Source organism: Amyelois transitella, chromosome 16, assembly GCF_032362555.1.
Source record: "Amyelois transitella isolate CPQ chromosome 16, ilAmyTran1.1, whole genome shotgun sequence".
Classification (NCBI taxonomy): Eukaryota; Metazoa; Arthropoda; class Insecta; order Lepidoptera; family Pyralidae; genus Amyelois; species Amyelois transitella.
The window spans coordinates 5,529,987-5,536,140 of record NC_083519.1 but is presented as its reverse complement, the minus strand read 5'-3'; positions in this window follow the sequence as shown (position 1 = coordinate 5,536,140).

Below are 6,154 nucleotides of genomic sequence, written 5' to 3'. Positions count from 1 at the left end.
TATGACTTTGCAAAAGCGTGCTGAAATATCAATAAATATTTCATTAATTGTAGTAAACAGTGATTAGTTTAAACTATTGAAATTGATCTAGTCTTGCCTAGTCTATAAATAGATAATTATATTAGATACTTGATATGTGTATGGATTTGAGTTCTTAACGTAAGGTATGAAATACTAATGAACAAAAAATTACATTTATTTAACAAAAATCATGCAGTTCACTTGATAATATTCGTATGCGGTATTATGAGAATTTATTGATACTAAATTTCTGCAAAAATGTACTTAAGACTAATGTTTTGTTTATTATTGTACACGAGAAACTAGTCAAAGGATGCTTTGTATAAAATTCGTTTTTGAAAGAATTTGATTAATTTCACAACTGTATTAAGATTATAGTATATTAAAAAACTATTTATCTATGTCCACTTTCATTACTTTAGCATTATAGAAGTAAAAGTATTGATGACGTAAAAACCACTGTAATTTTTCAAACACAAAAATAAACAATGTTTCGTAATAAACGAAGAGCTTTCATTTTCTTTATCACATGGATTTTTATGACTGTAAACAAAAAAGAAATTTGTGCTATATGTTGAGAAATTCAAAAAGAATTACACTCTCTTACAGAACATATTGCGAATATTAGACAATTAAACTTAAAACTGTTTCGTTATAAAGTTATTTTTTGACTTACGGCACTTTGAACGGGGGACTTCCTTGTAACACTGTAAGCGTTACATGAAAAATATTCAGATACTTAATCATTTTGAGAAAGGGACTTCTCGTATTCAAGGAAATTGTGAAGGACTACTGAATTGTAAATGTAGTAAACGAAAAATATACATAAAAAACGCTATAGTCTGCTGTACTTCATCTTTGATAATAACTTTAATATTTAATGGTAATCCTATAAAACCTTTCACATTTACAGTAATGCTTTTATGGTAAATATGAATCATCATTTCACGTTATATCGTAAAGCACCTACTACGTCTCACCCGCAAAAATGTTTTCTCGAAAAATTATTGGTTTTGTGTTAATCATTATGACTTTCTGCAGTATCGATAGAGGGGTTTACATAAAAAATAAGTCAAATTTTGTAAAAAATGCATATTTTGTACATTCTTTATTATGGCTATTACTTTCTTTATTACTAACAGTGATAGCATTTTTAAATGATAATATAATTTCTATTAAAGCTGGCATCATAATCATGTCCTATAACTTCATATCAATTTGGATTTCATGCATTAAAAATGATTCTAAGAAGTTAAATACGATTTATTCAATAATTTTTAAACCTAAGCCATATATAAATGAAGACAAAATAAAGAACAGCTTATGCTTACTTATGTTTATAATGTCGGAATTATATATATATTATAAAATGTTACAAAACAAGATAGAAAATACATTTTCAATTACTTTTATGTGGTTGTGCTACTCAGCGACCCAATGGGATCTTGTGTGGGTATTTTTTGTTTTAAGTACCATAAAGAGTCAGTTAAAAGCATTATACAAATGCTTCAAAATTAATTTAGCCGTAAAAGGTAAACTAAAATCAACGCTTGATATCCGTTACGACCAAAATATTTTAGTTGAGACATTTCAAAATTTCAAATGTTTGGTGAAGGCCCAAAAACTTTTAGTCGATGTCATCAAAATATCAGTGAGTATCTTCTTCTTAGTGAGTATCTTGATTGAAATTAGATGTGGTCTGGTCTGGCCGAGATTCATATTTTTATAGGAGTTCAGCAAAATCTTTTCCGTTGGGTACAAAAATACATTCATACATAAAATTATACCTGTTTTTGGGAGAGGAAGAATGAGACAACATCTTTCCTCTCGCCACGATACCTGCATATTTACATCATTCATCCCCATATTCTTCATCCATAATCATAACTTTCTTTATACAATCTCGTCGACTTATATATTATATATACATTCATATAGTCACATCTATATCCCTTGCGGGGTAGACAGAGCCAGCAGTATTGAAAGACTGAAAGGACACGTTCAGCTGTTAGGCTTAATGATCGAATTGAGTTTCTAATAGTGACAGGTTGCTAGCCCATCGCCTAAAAGAAGAATCTCAAGTTTATAAGCCTATCCCTTAGTCGCCTTTTACGACATCCGTGGGCAAGAGATAGTGGTCCTATCCTTTTTCATATTGCTGGCGGGAACGGCACTTACCTACATATGCATTTCTGTTTAATTGTCTTTGAAAAGGAGGTTCGATCTATACGTACACTCGCACTGTTAACGAAACTACTCGCATTTATCAGATTATAAAGATATGACTACTGACCATTAGTTATTAAATGGCACTTATCTTCTGGATGGAATAAATTGTTAGAACTTATGAAGATATTCGAACTTCGAACTACAAATAATTGAGAGAAATTAGATTTAAAGAGTACCCGAAACCGCTGAGCGTGCATGAAGAAAGTTATAAATGTGGATGAAGCGAGGGAAGTATGCAGAGATCGTGGCAAGTGGAAAAATGTAGTCTCTGCCTACCCCTCCGGGAAAGAGGCGTGATATTTATGTATGTATGTAGTTTTAAAGATACGAGTACAGAACAAACCACGCACTTTCCACAGTCACAGTCACTTTAATTACTCAGAACCAAGTATCGTACGTGATCTAGGTGCAGCAGTAAATACTGTATGTTATTTGTGATACTGCATAGCATTAACTTCCGACAAAATATTAATAACTGCAACAGTATATAAAGTAGCAATTTTCAGACATTGGTGAATTGAATATATAATATAATTTCTATATCCTTTACGGGGTAGAAAAGTTACAGTAATATAAGTGCGTTCCGCAGAATGGTTTAGTCATAGTATAAACATTTAGGGAGGTTGCTAGACTATCGCTTATATGAATAGTTACCAATTTATAATAATTTATCCTCAATAAATGAATTTTGTTTAAAAAAGGTTTTTTTTTTCTTTCAGTACATTACTACAGTTGCTTGTACCCTTATATTGTCCATCATTGATATATTTTTTAAAATCCACGACGTTGAAGTTAAAGTGAGTATGTACTTACAAGAAGAATAATATTTTACATTCGATGATTTAGTTTTTGTTTTCTTTGTTACATAATAGAACTAGTTACTTAAAGTGAGGGAAAACGTAACTGGATATTTTACCGTAATCCTAACATTAAATACAAAATTTGCGGTCAGGTTTTTTACACTACATTCCAACTAATATCATTAATGCGAAAGTAAGTTTATTTGTTTGATTGGCCACTTCACACGTTTTCTACGAAACCAATTGTCTTTAAATTTTGCGTTTATAATTAATAGTCTGATGAACGATATAGGGTACTTTCATCCCGGTAAAAACTGTGATTTCCGTGGGTTTTGCAAAAATGGCGCCAAATTATTTGCTTTATGTGGGTGGCGCTTTATTCGTGGGTTCTTTGTCAACGAACAGCCAAAACCGATCAGTCCGATCAGCAAAGGCTAAGACAGTATTTTCCAAAATCCTGCGGAAACGGAATAAGTGGTATTTTTTATTTAATAAAGTGAAAGTTTATAAATATAATTGATATTTTTAATATGTAATTCAATATCAATGAAGGTGAGACAGGAATACTATTTTTTCACCTTATAAATTTAATCCCAAGATTCTTTGGAATAAGACTTTAGGGAACGTAAATAATCTTGTCAAAATGTCCTACGTGTTGTGTAAGATAATTATATTTTGGCGTCAGAAACACGTTTTTGATTTATTGCATTGATAACATTTTTATAAAAAAATTAATTCTTGCTGACTGTGTTTTTGTCTGCGGCTTCACTGCTGTTAACATTTACTGTATTAAAATTTCTTTTTTAATAAAGGTTTTACTGATCATACATCTGATTTTATCAGCATTTTTTATTTGGTTATGTATCTTTTTATAACAGGCTTTATTGATGGTGCGGTTTTAAATGTATCTCGGGTGAAATTTGAAGAATTTTCATCAATTTTTGATAATATTTTTAGGGGGACAACATAACAGGACATTTTCTATTTAAGTTCCTTAATATGCAGCTAAAAGGATTGATTACAGCACTATTAATAAGTGTGGAAGGTGACATGATCAAAACGACTGATGAGAAATTCAATATATTATTGACGAATATGAGTTTAGAGTGCACAGGTAAGCATATAAATTGGGAAAAATAATTCTGGTATTTACGAGTATAAATAGACAAGAAAGTTAATTTTGAATCTCTCATTCTCTCATCTTTTCCTTAATTCCGAGTTGCAACAGTCAAGAGTCAATTCACAATATACATATTTATAGCAATAACATACATACATATAATCACGTTTATATCCCTTACGGGGTAGACAGAGTCAACAGTCTCGAAAAGACCGATTGGCCACGTTCAGCTTTTTGGCCTAATGATAGATTGAGATTTAAATAGTGACAGGTGGCTAGCCCATCGCCTAAAAGAAGAATACCGAGTTTATAAGCCTATCCTTATTCGCCTTTTACGACATCCATGGGAAAGAGATGGAGTTGTCCTATTCTTTTTTCTAATTGTCCCGGGAAACACGGCGAAATTAATATTTCAAATTCAATGGTTCACACTTAGACGAGTCGCGGTGTACTTATTTAGCGGTGGATGTAATTAAACTTGACTTTTGAGACGCTTCATAAAAGATGTGTGTGTAATATCGCGTCGTATCTCGTCTCAGTACAAACTGGCTCTCAGCCGTTTTGCTTTGCTTTCAGATGGTGTGCCAGTGCAAGCAGTGCTCAAGCAGTTTTTGCGGTACATAGAAAGAAATCAAGACAAACTCACTCTAGCTAGAATAGTATCGTTGACACCGAAGCAACCTTACATTTGTCTATGTGCTATTATCAACTTTTCGGTGTTGGCTTTACAATTTTTCCAAGTTTACAAAGTTTAATTAGTTCAATTAGCCGGAACATTTGGAGGCCTTGATTACTTTTCTGATTGTGGGTTAGTAATTAGGCCAGACCGTTTTATGTAAATAGGTATCTAGCCTTATATCAAACCGCGAAGAATATTGTAAAAAAAGAAATATTCATTAAAAAGCTTCTAGAAAATTAATACGTGTTATTGTTTTGTGACATATGAAGTAATCATAAAACTGGTTTTATTATGACTAACTGTGCAAAACAGAGCTTTTTCATACAAAAACGTTACTCTCCTATATAGCATTGAAAAAAAAAACTCTCCGACATGCGACATGTATGTTTTATATCGGCCATAAAAGTAAATACTATGCAAAATATATATAGTACAGTAGTAAATTGTGACAGTTAAAAAAAATTATATGAGAAAATTGTATTGCACAAACAACCGGACTCAAGGAGCCATTACGCCTTTTTTTTGCAATAAGTTCCAAACGACACCAAAATATGATTATTTATTTTCATACCCTAAAGACTACAAATCAGTACTTAAATTTTTTGAGTTAATTAGAGGTAAAATGGGAATAATGGCAAACCTTTCCTCCGGCTCGACTGTGGGGTAGACAGAGCCAACAATCTTGAAAAGACTGATAGGCCATGTTCAGGTGTTTCAGTTGTTCAGCCCGACTGTTAATATCAATTGTCGAATATCATTAAGATTTTTATTAATATTCGATACTGACAACCCTTAGACACGAGTTGTTTGTGCAATACAATTTCCTACCTCCGCTTTCACAGTTTAATCGCATTAGTCTTCAAGTTTACAACACCGCTTCCTAGCTCGTTAAATAGCTTTTAACCCTTGTCAACCTACCACACGTCATATTGAAACTTTATAAGATTTTCACTAGCAATATCGATTGGGTAATGAGGAAAACAAAGTACCTTGGTATAGGTTTTATGAAAAAGAGTAACTGTAACTCGCCGTGTGGTTTCCGGCACTTAAGAACAGGACTAAGATAATGATAAATAATTTTATCTTAGCAAGCTTTCATGTTGGTCTGGTAACAATGAAATTAATTAACCATTGGAATAACATAGCGTGTGCCAGCAGCTTCTCTTCTTACACAAATTGTAAAAGTTAATCAAGGAACAGTTTAAGAATACAATAGTATACTTAAAAAAAACCTTTTATAGCCGCCATTTTGTCGTGTTCCTACTACTACTCTCTTTCTCAAACAGGTACAATGAGTTTAATATA